The sequence below is a fragment of the Symphalangus syndactylus genome, chromosome 7 (genome assembly GCF_028878055.3).
Source record: "Symphalangus syndactylus isolate Jambi chromosome 7, NHGRI_mSymSyn1-v2.1_pri, whole genome shotgun sequence".
Classification (NCBI taxonomy): Eukaryota; Metazoa; Chordata; class Mammalia; order Primates; family Hylobatidae; genus Symphalangus; species Symphalangus syndactylus.
Window position 1 is genome coordinate 82,916,299 of NC_072429.2, and position 17,922 is coordinate 82,934,220.

The following is a 17,922-nucleotide window of genomic DNA, read 5'->3' on the forward strand; positions in this document are numbered from 1 at the left end:
CATTCTAAGGTGTGCAGTGATATCTTGCTGTTGTTTTAATTTCCAATCGCCTAATGATGTATGTTCATTGCTTATTTGTCATCTATTTATCTTCTTTGATAAGATGTTCTTCAGATATTTTGCCCATGTTTTAATTAGATTGTTATCTTATTGTTGCATTTTAAAGGTTCTCAACATGTTTTGGACACCAGTCTCTTTTCGGATATGTCTTTTGCAGATGTTTTCATTTCTTCCTAATCTGAACTGTATTTCAAATAGCAGTTTTTATTTTAGTGAAGTTCAGCTTATCATTTTTTTTCTTTTATGTATTATGCTGTTGGTTTTGCATCTGAAAAGCCATTGCCAAACCTAAGGTCACCTAGATTTTCTACTAGGTTATCTTCTAAGACTTTTATACTTTTGCATCTTATATGCAAGTCTATAATCACTTTTGAGTTACTTTTTGTGAAAGGAATAAAGTATGTGTCTAGATTCATTTGTTTTTTGCATGTGGATATCCAGTTGTTCTGGCATCATTTGTTGCAAAAGGCTTCATTTTGTAAAACTTATTTTTCTTAATTTATTTACTGACTTTCTAGTCCTTTCATAAAATACATGGCTTCAGCTAATTTTTCTCTCTCTACTCTGTTTCCTCCAAACTATCCCATACTTTTAAAAGGAATCTTCCATATTTTTCTAGCCACTTTTATAATGGGGAATGTCTTCCATAACATCCTGAAGTTCATCATCAAATTCACACTAAGGGATAGGTGATAATTTCATAAAGCAACCCACCTTTGTTTTGTATAACCTGAGTTATTCATTCATTCATTCATTCAACATATATTAAGCACCCATTTTTTAACATATATTAGTCCAAGAAATTATTATACTAAAGCTAAAAGTACTATATCCTGGTTCATCCTTTTGAGAAATATACAAAAATTTGTAATCTTAAATGTCATTGACTTTCATATTTGTTAGAGTATCTTTCACTCTTTCTCATAGTTTAGCAGTTTTCTGTTCTTCCAGACATTCCTAATGTGACATTGATATACTTGTATCTGGGTGTAATTTCACTTGTCTCTGCTCCTCTCATGACATTGTTTACTCAGTTACAGACAGTCGCTCTGGAAGTCTTCCATTAAGTGTAATGTAAAATGGGTCTATTACTTTCTGTGACACAGACAACATCCCGTATTAAGCTTTAAATCACTGGTATTTTTGCTGCCAAAATAGCATACTTCACTATCATATTAAATGCATTATAAAATTAACATTTGCCTGATGGTCATATTGAATATTTTTCAAGTGTGGAAAATCTCAATATGAGGTGCCTTGAGGGTATGTAGTAGTGGGGGACTAATTTTAATTAAATTGTGTATTATACCAAGGTATCCAAAGAGGCAATGTACTATAATAGAAAAATGCTGCATTTGGCATTGTGAAATTCAGATTTAGTGTGTGTCTGATACATATTAGCTGGTTGTGCTCAGTAAGTTATTTAACTTCTTTAAGCTTAAGTTTATTCCTCTGTAAAATAATGATGATACCAATGCTTGCCTTTTGTACTTTCTAATGTGTTTTGAGAAGTAAACATTGAAATATATATGAAAATAATTCTAAGGTTTACTGAGAAATAATTTACATACCTTTAAAAATCACCCTTTTTAGTGTACCATTCTATTGATTTTAATAGATGCACATAGTCATGTACCCACAATCATGGTATAGGACAAGTCCATCAACCCATATATTTCCACTTGTCTCTGTTTTTTATGCCTGGCAACCACTGGTCTGCTTTGTATCCTTATACTTTTGCCTTTTCTAGAATGTCATATAATCTGGAATCATTCTGGATGTGGCTTCCTTCACTTGTCATAATTCTTTGACATTCTTCCATGCTGTTGCATTTATCAGTGGTGAGTTCCTTTTTTATTAATATATTTTTAAGTTTTTAATTTTATTGAAATCCAGTTCATTATTTAAAAAAATTAAAACAACCTTTTTTATAAGTTGTTTTTAAATTACTTGATTAAAGATGTACATATCCACTTGCGTAGAATATAGAGGCAATAACATTAAGAGAACGATTATTCTCTTAAGGCCTACACTATCATTTTCGTAAATATTTATCTACTTATTTCAGATGAAAACTGAATTCCCAACGGCATGTTTTTCAAAAAATATAACTTTGTAATGTTTGTGGTCATATAGTTTGAGATGAAATTAAAAACAGGAGGTGGTTTTCTTGAAAAATGTGGATTCAAAGGCCAAGGTGTGACTGATTGTATGGGTTTTTTTTTTTTCTGTTGCCAAAAAAAGCCTTTTTGAGCTGAACAAGAAAGGTATAAAATTAAAGTAATTGCACTCTTCAAATTTTAGTAGCAACATGAAATCTTGCTGGCAATTTGATGTTTTACTGACATTGTGGCCTGCCAGCCTATTGTGAGGTACATCAGATGTGAATGCTACTTATTTTCCCTGGTGACTTCTAAATGGTCTTGTGGAGTAGCACTTATGATATGCCAGCAGTGTGTCAGCAGAATACCAGTTTGTGTTCCAGAGCCTACCTCTTTAAATTTGAAAGTTATCCCATGTCCTTTTCTTGTTTCTTCCAAATTCTCTACTCATTGTATATAATTATATGTTAGAGGGATGATTACACACCAATGAATTACAATCAAAATTGGCTTGTTAGTATATAAAGCTTTCGTTGTTAATCACAATCATTTAAATAGGAGCTCACCCTCCCTGAAATGCAGATGTCATGTTACTATGGGTTAGCGTTCCCCAAATTGGAATCTGTTATATATTAGAAAGAACACTTTGGAGTCATATGTTCATCATTGCCTCTTTTCTGTAACATTGAGCACTGCCTCTTGGCTCCAAGTTACTTTGTGAAACTGGGATCAATATAAGGGTTTATCAAAAGAATGATTTCTCCTACAAAGTAAGTGTTGATTTTCTAATTTCTTGGACATAGAAAGTCAAATCACACCATGTCTGGTAGAAAATATATTGAACTAATATATTGCAAAGTTATTGCTATTAAGAGAAACGCAGATTTTTAAAATTAGCTCTTTGTTTAGGCTTTTTCAAGAAAGGCAGAAAACAACAACCACCACCAGCCAGGGACAGTGGCTCACACCTGTAATCCCAGTGCTTTGAGACGCCAAAGTGGGAGGATCGCTTGAGGCCAGGAGTTCAGACCAGCCTGGACAACATAGCAAGACCACATCTGTACACAAATTTAAAAAAAAAAAAAAAAAAAAAAAACTTAGCTGAGTGTGGTATTGTGCACATGTAGTCCTAGCTACTCTGGGAGCTGAGGTGAGAAGATGGCTTGAGCCCAGGAGTTTGAGATTATGGTGAGCTATGATTGTGCCACTGCACTCCAGCCTGGGTGAGAGAGAAAGACTCTGTCTCCGAAATAACAATAACAGCAACAACAAGAAGACTGGTTTCTCAGTCTCACACAGGACACACAGAATTGTATAACAGTCAACATTGTATGAAAATAAACAAGCATTATCTAATGCAAATTTCATTAGATAGATGCAGCATAGGCCTCGACCTTGACACATTTCTTAAACAATGGGTACCTCATGTTCTGCATCTGTAAAATGGGAATACTAATAAGACATTTCCCAGTGGATTTTGTGAGCAGGAAATAAGTTAATATTGCTAAGGTTCTAGGACACTTACTTGGTACAAAAAAATACCGTGAAGTGTTTGTTATATAAATAAACTCGGTAATCCTAACATTATATTGAATTACAATACTCTGGACAATACTTACACATAGAAATTAGAGGCTCAGTGTTTGTCTAGTAAATGGAACTGCAAAATTCTCAGTAGGAACACTTTTATTACTTTATTCATAAAATAGTATATGAATAGTACTTTTTTTTTATCATTTAATCTAAACACTCTAATTGTTTGTCCAGGATGGGCTAATTTCTCATCTGCTGCTTATCTACTAACCATTCAAATACCATTTGTAAAAGAATGCTTTTCATTACTTTGACCATTCATTCATTTATTCATTATTCAGAACCTCCTGTATCCCTGGCTATGCAAATTTGTGTGTATAAGGTATGCTTCGTCGTATTTCCTCTTAAGGGAGATAGGTATATGAATTTTTATAATACAGGGCAAAAAGAGGATGTTGGAAAACAGATGGAGAGCAAAATCCCTAGTGAGTTCAAAAGGGGGGCACTGTTAATTCTCTCTGAGAGATGGAGGAAGACTCTAAATAGGGCCTGAAGAAATGATAGGATTTGGACACGCAAAGAGAAAATTCTAGACAAAGAGGACTATGAAATCTCAGAGGTCAAGAAATATACCTTAGTATCTTTGTGTTTAGAGAACCTAGTCCATTTCACTGGAATACATAAAGTACAGCTGGGGGATATGAGATTGGGAATAAAATTTAGACCAGATCATAGAGAAGTTTGAATGCAAGTGAAGGTTTTTACTTTGTTCATTGGACAGAAAGGGACCTTCCTTGAATGTACACTCAAGCCTGGAAAAAAAAAGTAGACAAGTTCAGATCCTTGAGTGAAATAAATCTGGCTACTAGTTAGAGTTTGAATGATGAAGAAAAACGTTTTTGACTTAACGGTTTTTACTTTTTCAAAATCTTCCCTTCATTCTAACAGCTCTGAAGGTATTTTCTTCAGGAAATGGCTCTGTGCAGATTGCCTGCTAGCTTACTCCCATACAGGGATTTATTTTCATGGAATAATCTTTGAGACTGGATTGCAAAACTCTTCTTTTAGAAGTCATCAGACCAAAATTCTTAACCTTGCTGAGCCTCAGCTTTAGTACTCTGTCACTCAAAAGTGGTGAAAAAATTAGGAAGCTTTAAATAAATTCCTTGTAGTTCTTTACATTTTTGTGCATATCTGTTGGGGGAAATGGGCAGGGCTACCCAGGTTTATTTAGAATAATCCAAATAGTAATAGTGTGGTTTATTTTTGAAGCTGACTAAAATATTTTTAAGAATTAAACTCTTAATATATAATATATGTGCTCAACATTCTTAACGACTCTAATTTAAATTACATATGTAAAAGTAGAAGAATATTAGAGAAAAAGTTTTGCATTCATCAGATAATTTAGTTAGGCATAATATTAGATTTAAAAACATTAGCTTTTAAATTTAATATTGATTTAATATTAGATTTAATTTAATATTAGATTTAAAAACATCATTATAATAATCTTTAAAGTGCTTTTACCAAGAGCTAAACAAAAAAATTGAAAGTGAATTCATGTAATTAGCAATATTTGATATAGAATAATCAAATGCCAATTAAATTTATTACTTTTAAGAAATTATATCCTTTAAATGATTTTTTGAATGTGAATGTTATAAAGAATAACATCTTTCACTTTATTTAAGCTTTTTCTTTAAAAAAAAAATAGTCCTTATGTGGCAAATTACTTTTAGAACAATATACAGCATTGTATGTATTGAACATTTTTGGGTATGTTCATTTTGTGTACATTTTTTATCAATGTCCTTTGGGTTTTCATTGGTAATTAGTAGAAATATTTTAAGTTGAGAAAATGTGATCACTATGTCACTTTAAATAGTGTTATTTTTAATAAATTATTAATATGTTCTACACTATATTTATCTGATCTATCATGTGAAACCATATTAGGCCAATAAACTCCTCATATATTTTGGTTATTAGTATTAATATTACTATACATACAATTATCACTTTTCATTAGAATAAAATTTTTAAATTCTTTGTCTCAAAAATAAAATGGAATTTGGCTCACTATATGAAATTCTTGTTCATATTAAGGTGACTTGTAATTCGGGGAGTTATTGATTCTGATGCATTAAGTAGCAAACCCATCACATTCTCTTTATTATGAGCTCTGATATCAAATAAAAGATGGGTTTACTTGCTCTTTCAAAAATTGATTTATTGCCAGTTTCACCACTGTAGATACTATCTTTAAAACAAAATTAAAAATGAGAAAGAAACGGAGGTTTAGTAATGAAATAAAGTGTTGACTAATGATTACTTCAAAGCAGAAAGGTTAAATACGATTTGAGTAAAATTTTTAACAGTACATGCTTTCCACTTGAGTGGTTTCATACTTGTTCATGTAAAAGGTCATATTGTCATTTACCAAAAATGTGGAAATCTTTGGAGTTGTTTGAGTAAGAAAGGTTTAAAAAAGATATTTTAAATAAAAAGTAGTAAGAATACTTCAGAGAAAAGTAAATTTCTAATTATTTTTCTACTGCAATTTTATGTTAATTGGTTATAAACTATTTTCATAACAAGGAAATGGGGCAAGTGCAAGTTTCTGAGAAAATTTCGTAGTACTAGCGTATATTTTCTAGCTCTTTAGAGCATTGTATAGGTGGAAGAAATTCCTCAGTGGAACTTCAAACTCTGATTATTACCTAAGAGATTTCTTCGCAATTGTAGTGTGTAATAATCTCTCAAGTTTTATCTTGGTGGGATTCTGATGATGAAAGTTCAGTCTCATGACATTGTAAAGAGACGTCCCTGTAAATGTACCTGAATCAAGTTTTTCTGCTAAGAAACTTGGATATTTCAAACTATCTGCATTTATTTAGATTAAATTTTGTGTGGTGAATGTGAAACACACTGTACTCTGATGTCTATTTCTTTGAAAAACGGAAATAGAAAAATCACAAGTGTAACTGCAATTCCCCACCCCCAACCCCACCCCACCCTTTTTGGTTTGTTTGTTGTTTTATTATACTTTAAGTTCTAGGGTACGTGGGCACAACGTGAATGTATATTCAGGGCTCATCTGAATATACATTCATAGCAAAGGTTACATAGGTATGCATGTGCCATGTTGGTTTGCTGCACCCATTACTTGTCATTTACATTAGGTATTTCTCCTAATGCTATCCCTCCCCCAGGCCCCCGCCCCCGCCAGTGACAGGCCTTGGTGTGTGATGTTCCCTGCCCTGTGTCCAAGTGTTCGCATTGTTCAATTCCCACCTATGAGTGAGAACATGTGGCGTTTGGTTTTCTGTCCTTGTGATAGTTTGCTCAGAATGATGGTTTCCAGCTTCATCCACGTCCCTGCAAAGGAACAGGGTCTCACTTTCATTGCGCAGGCTGGAATGCAGTGGCACCATCTTGGCTCACTGCACCTTTGACTTCCAGAGCTCAAATAATCCTTCCACCTCCCACCTCAGCCTCCTGAGTAGCTGGTACTATAGGTGCACACCACCATGCCCAGTTAATTTTTTGTAATTTATTGTAGGCAGGTTTTCACCACATTGCCCAGGTTGTTTAAACAATTTATTTTTAAAGAGATTTAAAAATATATAAAACAAGTGTTTTAGACAGATTAGAAAACTCTAATATAAAATTTTTGAGGGCAAATACCTTTAGCTTAATCAAGGGCTAGAAAGATAGAAATATGTGTTTAGACATACACCAAAGAAAAGGGTTGATAATTTATTTTCTTTTATGAGAATTGTGAATTATCAGAAATTGTTAGCTGGTAGATTAAACAATTAGTGTTTACGAAAAAAGTGTTTGATAAAAGAAAAGAAAGGCTTTTGAATCTTGTGGCTAAGAAGTTATTGAAGGTATGGCCTCCAGAATTTGTTTAAACCTGCTATAGTTGCTGTTGTCTCTTTACTTTGGAGTGGATCCAATCTGTTGCATTAAGATTGCCGTAGTCTAGGCTGGCATAGTCTAGTTGAATATATGATATATAAAAATACTATTTCGTCAAAGGAATTACAATCCAGAAGTTTTTTAATTTGGCGTTAATGTTGCTAAATGATACGTGGAGAAATACAAATCCAGTTTAGGAGGTCAGAGGGATTATAGTAATAACAGGCATTCATTCAATAAATATTTATTATTACCACACTTCAGGGATAAAATGGTGAATGGAATGGATGCAGTCCTTGAAGTCCTACAACTTACAGTCTGAGATAGACATGGCACAGAGGGGAACATTTCATAAGGAAAATTGCCAGTAAAGAAACAAGGTAGTAGAGAAGCCTTCTAGTGGAAGTTGTTAACCTTCAACAGGGAAGCCAGATACTATGCTAATTTCAATGTGAGATGAATCTAATTCTATTTCATATATCCAATTCATTGTATCTATATCAAGGGAAAGCTAGCCTTGAATGATTTCTTGCCAGTACTTTTATATTCCACAGACAGTGTATCTAGTCAAAACTCTTTTCAAGCTTCTTCTCCCATACACAATGCTTTGACTCTTATGGAAAACCTCTTTTGCTTTCTATAAAAAGCAAAGCCATGCAAGGTAAAGTATTTTATTCTTAGTCTTCTTTTTATCTTATCAAATTGCTGCTACTTCAGCTCTTACTGTTCTTGCCTTGAGGTTAACGGAAAAGTTTACTTTTTAATAATCTCTTAAGATTTTGAGCCAATGTCTTATGCCTACTGATACCTGAAGGTTCTTGTCTCATATTTACTATCTCTTCTAACCATACATATCAATATTAGTATCTTTATTCCCTCATTGCCAAATTTCTCAAATACTCTGTTTATACAGACACCCATGGAATCAGGGCAAACATTTTTTGTTATGCCCTCCCAGGCTTCTGATGTGTTAATGATTTAGGGGAAATGTTGGTTCTATGCAGTGATGCAGCAGATGCGGAAAGGAGCACAACATTAGGGAGAAGTTTTAATTCAATTGTGAATGTTCTCAGTTTGAAGAAGTCCAGGAGCTGACTGCAAAAACTACACTTGGGGCTCATCTGAATATATATTCATAGCAAAACAGATTCTGTTACATCAGATTTTTATGTGGTAATGAAGACATGGTTTTGGAAGATGTGGCAGAGAAATAATATGGAATCAAAGGAACACAAAGTAGAGCCCCTTGATCCTCACACAGGACAAAAAACATTGTGATAAATTTGAAATCATACTATGCGGCTTTCTTTTCTTCGGTGTCATTCACTTATTGCTATGTAAAGTACCAATCTGACTCATACTTTATTTTCTAGGTAAAATTTCAACTCTTTATTCTTATTGCCACATGTTAGCTGTATTCCTCATTTTGACTTGACTAGCAGATAGCCCTAATTCTTTGCAACTTAATGCATCCATGTCCTATTTTTAACCAAATTGGATCAGGAGTTAGGGTATCTCCTTTAGCATCTAACCCTGTTGCTTTTTCATCATGAGCACTGTGTGTGTGTATCCATCTATCTATTGATTTATATGTATTTTTAATATAATGTATATATAAAAATATATATTTATATATTGATCATTTATATAATTCTCATTATTTCTGCCATTGCAGAAAGTGAATATGATAGAGAACTGGAGGTTATCATTATTGAATTTATGTATACATTCGATATATATCAAATGTATAATATCAAATAAAAATGATACATGTATATTAAATAAAAATACAATATACATTTTTGCTTATAGATGTATTATAAATAAATAAATACATACATAAATTCAATAATGATGACCTCCAGTTCCCTCTCATATTCACTTTCTACAATGGCAGAAATAATGAGTATTATTTGAAAGTTGAATTTTAGTGAAAAGAATTGAATTAAAGCTTCACAGAAAGTAATTTTTACCATTTTATCCTGATCCTTAGAGCAAAGACAATAACATTTCTAGCTTTATTTCTCGTAAAATGAGTGGAAGTGATATTTATTTCTCATAAAATGAGTGGAAGTGATATCCTTAACACCCTTATGGAGTCAGAGGAAGATATGACACCAGTCAAATAGGCTTACATGAAAATTGTATCAAACCATGCAAGTGTAAGAATATCAGAAAAAGAAACTCCTTTTTTAATAGATAAGAAATAGTTTTCATTAATTTTTAATGTCCCTAACCAAAATACTTGTTGAATAAATGAGCAGTTTTTAAAATTTCAGAAGAAAAACAGTATTTTTATGTATATTTTTAATATTTTTAAACTCCTGTCTCATTTCTTCAAGCGTGAAGTCTCAGTCAAAGATTGTCAATAAAAGCCTTTGTGATACAGAATTTGTATTAATACTGTAGATTTTTTAAATGAGTTAAAAACCCAACAATTTACTTTATGTTGATACATGCTTATTTGTAATGTTTATGTCTTAATGAAATCCACCTAAATATCTATTCAAAATATACTGATTGAGCACTACTAAGACCACAAATACAACCTGATAAAAAGATTGTCCCAGAGAGTGAGAATTTGTTGCGAAATGGAGGAAAGACAAAGATGAATAAGTTAAAAATTACAAATGGGTATAACGTGCTCTGACAGAAGGCAGCAATTGAGTTGAATAAAATAATAGAAAAGTTAATGTAATCAAATGCCTAAATGAAAACACTGTAACATCCAGTTTTCTATACTAATCACTTTCTGCACAAGAAAAATACTAAGCAGTCCATAGATATTCTCTACATATCAGATCATATATTTTAGCTTTTAAAAGTTATGTCTGGCCTTACCCTAAATAAAATGAACCAGAATTCCTGGGTATCAATACTGTTCCTCTAATCTTAATAAAACCCTTGCTATTTTAGTGAGTATTCTACATAGGGTAACCACACATCTTGTCATCTTGTTTGCCTCAGATGGTCTCAAAGCTCGTGTTCTCTCTCCTTTGCACAGTTTTTGCACAGAGGCTCTCTTCAGATACTCTGTTTAGTTTATGTTGCCCTAAGAATCTATACACAGGCTGGGCGCAGTGGCTCAAGCCTGTAATCCCAGCACGTTGGGAGGCGGAGGTGGGCGGATCACGAGGTCAGGAGATAGAGACCATCCTGGCTAACGTGGTGATACTCCGTCTCTACTGAAAATCCAAAAAATTAGCTGGGCGTGGTGGCGGGCACCTGTAGTCCCAGCTACTCGGGAGGCTGAGGCAGGAGAATGGTGTGAACCCGGGAGGCAGAGCTGGCAGTGAGCCGAGATCGCACCACTGCACTCCAGCCTGGGCGACAGAGCGAGACTCTGTCTCAAAAAAAAAAAAAAAAAAAAAAAAAATCTATACGCAGGGTTCTGTATATCCTTTATGGACTCTCCTTTAATCTCATATACTTTTGTAGATAATCCTTTTATTAAACTTTCCTAAATTACTTGCTTTTCCTGAAGATTCTGTTCATCATCATTATACAGAAATGTTACATGAGAATTTCATGCTTAAGTTTTCTATTTTGAATGCAAAAATCAATATTTTTCTCTTCCTTTCATAGACATTGTAATCAAAGATAAGCAGCATAGCATAAACATTTATATATTAAAGTGAAAGTCTGGGCGAACCATTTTATTAACCATGAAAATGGCACAAATTTGTTTTCCTAAAATGACCAAAGCGTGTGTTTTAGGATTAAAATGGTGCCTGAAATTCCCAAAGGACTAATTTTACCTTGAGAAACAAGTTCAGTTATTTTCAAATCATTTTATTTCCTACCTTTAAAATGATCAATTGATTGATTGTTTCTGTGTCTTTGTTCTGGAAACTATTATATCGTTGGTATATCTAATAATTATTCTTACAAAAAAGGAAAAATGTACTGCAGTGAGAACATATACTCTTTTTAAGATTACTGGGCTACTGCTTACACTCTTGCTTCCTCCCCTTGAATCTAGTTTTCAGACATTAGAAAAGTGTATCCAAATATTCCTTAAGTATTCTCTTAATAAAAATCCAGCTGTTTTCTATTTGAGCTACTTTTCCCAGGGTAGATTACAGAATCTTCTGAGAATTTAGAAACATTAATGACTTCAGATCACCAGGGTATCATTTAATGTCCAGCAGTAAGTTGTTAGAGACTGAAATATGACTGAAATTAAAAATTGCATCCTGAGATTTGGAGTTTAAAGCTGATTTGAGCAAATGGATTTGATCCATAGTAGCATCATAGGCTAATTTAATCTTGCTGGAAAAAAGTGTAATATCTGATATGTGTCAAATACATATGGAACAGTAGACCAGTGAGTTCCAGCCTGACTCGTTGTTCTTATTGTGTCAAATAAATAGCATTTGATTATTAATTAATTATATTTTAAGCTGAGTATAAATAATATTCTGAACTGATCAAGAAATATCTAATGTGTCTGCTAAATTTAGAATATCATTAATATCTGGAAAAGATGAAATACAGACAGTGCACTTTGTTTTGAGTAACTCATTACTGACTCATTATCATCATCAAAAAGAAACTAAAGTGGATTAATGAATAATCTTGCCTTTGACAGTACTTTGTGCTTCTGATGATCTTACCTCAATGAGAAATTAAAAATGCTTACTTTAAGATCTGTTTGTAGGATCCCCTTAGGAAGACAGCCTTCTTTCTTTAGGAATACACCTTAATGAGTGTTTTTGGTTTTGTAATTAAGGACTTCTGTGCATATGCTAAATTGGATAGAGCAAGAAAAACAGCTGAAATGCTTCTTGGGAGAAAATACGGAAAAGTAAACAGAGATTTTTAGAGGATGTAAGCAAATTAATCAAGAGGAGATGGGAAAAAGAAAGCCAAGAAATGTGGTGATAAGATAGCGTTCAAGATAGGGGACTTTTGGAGTTCCTATTGTGTTGAAAAAAAGAAGCCTTTTCTGGAGATCCTAGTAGAAAGTAGAAGGACTAGTGATAGCAGAGATGACTTTTATATCTGTACAGATTTCTCATTCTGAGTAATAAAGCACAGCTATGAAAATATGCCCAAGGTAGACTTAATAATCTTTGTTGTAATTAATTTTATCTGCAACTGATGGATGACCTTATAAAGTAAGGAGCTCATAAAATAGAGATATTCAGAGAAAAAAAGTCTAAAATAAATAGAAAATTTCCATATCCTGCATTGTTTTTATACTATTATAACGTTTAGTATTATCTGGGCTTACAGATCTCTGAACATATTTGCTACCAAATACATACTTCGTTATCATAGCCGAGTATTAGAAATAGCAGAAACAAAGTTCAGTGTGCTAGCAGGAGATGTAGAAGCCTTGGCCAAAGCAAGATAAAAAGAAGAGTTAGGATTCGAGAACAGGTCAATTTTTAAAAGATTATTAGTGACTTTTATAAATTATGTTCTTCTAAATTTCCTTGTTCCATTTTCACTAGATTACATAGAAATACAATTTTTTTGTATATTGACTTTGCATCCTGTAACATAAAATTGAAGTATTAGTTTTTTAGATTTGTTGTAGAATTAATGAGTATTTTGTTGTTGTTGTTGTTTGTTTTTGAGACAGGATCTTGATCTGTTACCCAGGCTGGAGTGCAGTGGCACCATCATAGCTCACTGCAGCCTCAAATTCTTGGGCTCAGGTGATCCTAATAATTCAGCTTCCCAAGTAACTAGGACTACTTCTATTCCTATTTTGAAATATATCAAAAAGACTTTATTATGAATGTTCATAGAAATTCTATTTACAATACAATCTAAATATAATTTCAACTTAGAATCTGAATATCTATGAGACAATGGATAAAAAATGATAGGATAGTGATGATATATTCATACAACAGCATACTCAGCAATAAAAAAGAATACATGTACAAACATTGATAAATATTACAGACATGCAAATCATACGAAGGTAGGCACAAAAGAGTTCACATTATATTTCATTTGTATGAGTATCTAAAACAGTAAAACTAATCTATGGAAATATAAGTTAAAAAGATGATTGTCTGAAGGCCGTGGATGAGATTTCACTGGGAATTGACAAGAAAATATTCTCAGCGGTAGAAATGTTCTATATTGTGATTGGATGCTGTGGTATAGATATACACAATTATCAACTCTCATAAAATTGAATATTTGAGTGTTATATATATATTTCTTTTTGAGAAGTTTATATGAAACTTTTATTTGTGATGTTCACCTCTTTATCCATTCTCATTTGCTGGATCATCTATCTTTTTGCCATGGACTTGAAATTTTATCTTTTTTTTATTATTATACTTTAAGTTTTAGGGTACATGTGCACAATGTGCAGGTTTGTTACATGTGTATACATGAGCCATGTTGGTGTGCTGCACCCATTAACTTGTCATTTAGCATTAGTGCTATCCCTCCCCCCTCCCCCCACCCCACAACAGTCCCCAGTGTGTGATGCTCCCCTTCCTGTGTCCATGTGTTCTCATTGTTCAATTCCCACCTATGAGTGAGAACATGCGGTGTTTGGTTTTTTGTCCTTGCGATAGTTTGCTGAGAATGATGGTTTCCAGTTTCATCCATGTCCCTACGAAGGACATGAACTCATCATTTTTTATGGCTGCATAGTATTCCATGGTGGATATGTGCCACATTTTCTTTTTTTTTTTTTATTATACTTTAGGTTTTAGGGTACATGTGCACAATGTGCAGGTTTGTTACATATGTATCCATGTGCCATGTTGATTTCCTGCACCCATTAACTCGTCATTTAGCATTAGGTATATCTCCTAATGCTGTCCCCCCCCCCTTCCTCCCACCCCACAACAGTCTCCGGAATGTGATGTTCCCCTTCCTGTGTCCATGAGTTCTCATTGTTCAATTCCCACCTATGAGTGAGAACATGCGGTGTTTGGTTTTTTGTCCTTGCGATAGTTTACTGAGAATGATGTTTTCCAGTTTCATCCATGTCCCTACAAAGGACACGAACTCATCATTTTTTATGGCTGTATAGTATTCCATGGTGTATATGTGCCACATTTTCTTAATCCAGTCTATCGTTGTTGGACATTTGGGTTGGTTCCAACTCTTTGCTATTGGCCACATTTTCTTAATCCAGTCTATCGTTGTTGGACATTTGGGTTGGTTCCAAGTCTTTGCTATTGTGAATAGTGCTGCAATAAATATACATGTGCATGTGTCTTTATAGCAGCATGATTTATAATCCTTTGGGTATATGCCCAGTAATGGGATGGCTGGGTCAAATGGTATTTCTAGTTCTAGATCCCTGAGGAATCGCCACACTGACTTCCACAATGGTTGAACTAGTTTACAGTCCCACCAACAGTGTATAAGTGTTCCTATTTCTCCACATCCTCTCCAGCACCTGTTGTTTCCTGACTTTTTAATGATGGCCATTCTAACTGGTGTGAGAGGGTATCTCACTGTGGTTTTGATTTGCATTTCTCTGATGGCCAGTGATGATGAGCATTTTTTCATGTGTTTTTTGGCTGCATAAATGTCTTCTTTTGAGAAGTATCCGTTCATATCCTTCGCTTGCTTTTTGATGGGGTTGTTTGTTTTTTTCTTGTAAATTTGTTTGAGTTCATTGTAGATTCTGGATATTAGCCCTTTGTCAGATGAGTAGGTTGCAAAAATTTTCTCCCATTCTGTAGGTTGCCTGTTCACTCTGATGGTGGTTTCTTTTGCTGTGCAGAAGCTCTTTAGTTTAATTAGATCCCATTTGTCAATTTTGGCTTTTGTTGCCATTGCTTTTGGCATTTTAGACATGAAGTCCTTGCCCACGCCTATGTCCTGAATGGTATTACCTAGGTTTTCTTCTAGGGTTTTTCTGGTTTTAGGTCTAACATGTAAGTCTTTAATCCATCTTGGGCTACAGTAACCAAAACAGCCTGGTACTGGTACCAAAACCGAGATATCGATCAATGGAACAGAACAGAGCCCTCAGAAATAATGCCGCATGTCTACAACCATCTGATCTTTGACAAACCTGACAAAAACAAGGAATGGGGAAAGGATTCCCTATTTAATAAATGGTGCTGGGAAAACTGGCTAGCCATATGTAGAAAGCTGAGACTGGATCCCTTCCTTACACCTTATATGAAAATTAATTCAAGATGGATTAAAGACTTACATGTTAGAGTGTTACATATTTTAATGTATGTAAATGATACCTAATTTTTAAAAGAGAAAAAGCAAACTAAAAATTAAGAAAGGAAATTTGCAAGAACATGTTATTCTAATATTGTTCTCATACTTATATCCAAAGCTGTGAAAGGAAAATTCGTAAGTTTATTCAGTAGTGGATTTTCTTTAAATAATATGCTTACATTTTTAGTACTTAACAAAACCAGAAATTTTTAAAAATAATAAATTGATGAGTAGAACCACATTGTTGAGGACAGAGGAATACAGCTCTCCTTTGTTTAATTTTTTCAAATGAGGATAAAGACAATATCCCATAATAGATAGTATTAGTGAAAAAGTGTCCTGTATAATCAAGTTATTTCTATGTTTAATCCTGATCTTTAGTAAAAATGCTTTGCTGATCTGGTTATAGTGAATATTTAGCACAACCAATTTTATTTTGTTTATGATATTTTTGTGTGTTCATTTATGCTTAAATAATAGCTTTCTGGTTTCCTTTTTAAACTGTTAAATAATTGTCCTGTTTATTTGTCCTCATTTGCAAACAAGTAGCCTCTCCGGTTTCACTCAACATTTAACAACTTAAAAAATCTCCGTTAGTCTGTAACTGGCCACACTTAAGCCACTCAAAATGGTCATGAAAAGAGACCAGAATGGTCATGAAAACGGAACACAGATATCCACAACAAAGAGCTGTATATGCCAAAATATGTTTTTCAATAGTCTTTATAATACTTGTTTTTACTTTTTAAATTGCTTTAGACAGCTGTGTGTCTGTTTCACCCCCTGTTCTTGTAGATTAGATGATCTCCACTAATGCACTCATCATTAAAAGAATTGCAAGATAACCAAATTATTTGGTTTGCCATGGCGTAAGTTTAATAGCTTGTGCACTATTATCAAAAATAATGACACTCTTGTAGGTCACTGATTCACTGTTGAGACATTAAAGTCCTATATAGCCATGAAGTGAAAATGGTACATTTGATTTTGTGCCTAGATTGTTAGATACAGAATATAAAAATTATGCTTAGTACTATTTTTCTGTATTGGGTTCAAATTAACCTCTTTATGTAAAAGTTAATTTTGTGATTTTTTATTGTACAGTATACTTTGAAAAGATTTTGAAGATATATAAACTGGAGAATTATAATGTAATCAACATGAAATTCACTATTCAATGGGAGGTAGCATTTAAAATAGAGATAACATTGTTTCAATTTCTAATTGCAAATTGCAGTGTTACCTCTAAATGTGATTTTATTTTTCTCTAACTTGCATGGCTACATAACATGCTATGATACTTTTCTGATACTCTAAAAAGATATAACTTAATTTTTTTCCTCTGGAGATTAGATACAAACTTTGAAATACTAGACTTGGTGTGTAACTTTTTACTCTTCATCTTCTTCTGGAGGTGTAGAGAATTCATTGCTATTGCAATATAGACCTTGTGAAGTTACTGAACGCCTCTGAGTACTTGTGGTCAATAAGGCCATGTTGCTGTAACTGATCAATGACTTTCATAGGATGATGATATTCTGGAAATTTCAACTTTGCCTTAATAGTCCTCTGTTCTTTTTGTAATAATAACACAAATAATTGCAAGTCACTTAAATAATGTACCTTTGTCCTTAAGCTTAATTTTGCCTATATGCAACCAAGCAAAGGCATCTTCAACTCAAAAGGTGGAAAATGTAATAATTGGTGAAAAGATGAGATGATTAATTGGGAGGGCAGGTATTATCAAAATACAACAGAGATAGAAGCTATTGTGTTTTTGCAATGCTGTTAAGAGACAAAGCATGCTGAGTTGCAATTGAAAGCCATCTCTGATCAAAAGCCAGCCATTTTTATATGCAGTGACATTTTCTAAAACAATATACAGTTTTACTTTGGAATATTTCACATCTTGTTTTATTCATTTGTTTTATACATTCTCTGTTCTGTTTTAATATGTCTAGCTCTCCTTTTGGGTAGACATTAGTGAATTACATCAATTGAGATATGTAAATAATTTTTTGCTATTTTATTGTTTCTTAAGATGTATTTTAAAATCAGCACATGTTTAATGCAGCTTTTCTTTTTTGAAACACTTTCATTGAGTTGACAGGTTTTCTTGCAATAGATAGCA

At 33.3% G+C, this 17,922-nt stretch overlaps 1 protein-coding gene across 21 annotated transcripts in view; it reads left to right on the forward strand.

Moving 5' to 3' along the window:
* Positions 1-17,922, forward strand: part of RALYL (RALY RNA binding protein like) — a 728,119-nt gene that overhangs the window by 274,521 nt on the left and 435,676 nt on the right. Inside the window, exon 1 of one of the 21 annotated variants that reach the window (XM_055286647.2) lies at positions 1,880-1,901. The exons of the other annotated variants lie outside the window; for them this stretch is intronic. The gene's annotated coding sequence lies outside the window, so the exon portion shown is untranslated. Of the gene's footprint in view, positions 1-1,879; positions 1,902-17,922 lie in introns of those variants that run through there. 21 annotated transcript variants of the gene reach the window in all.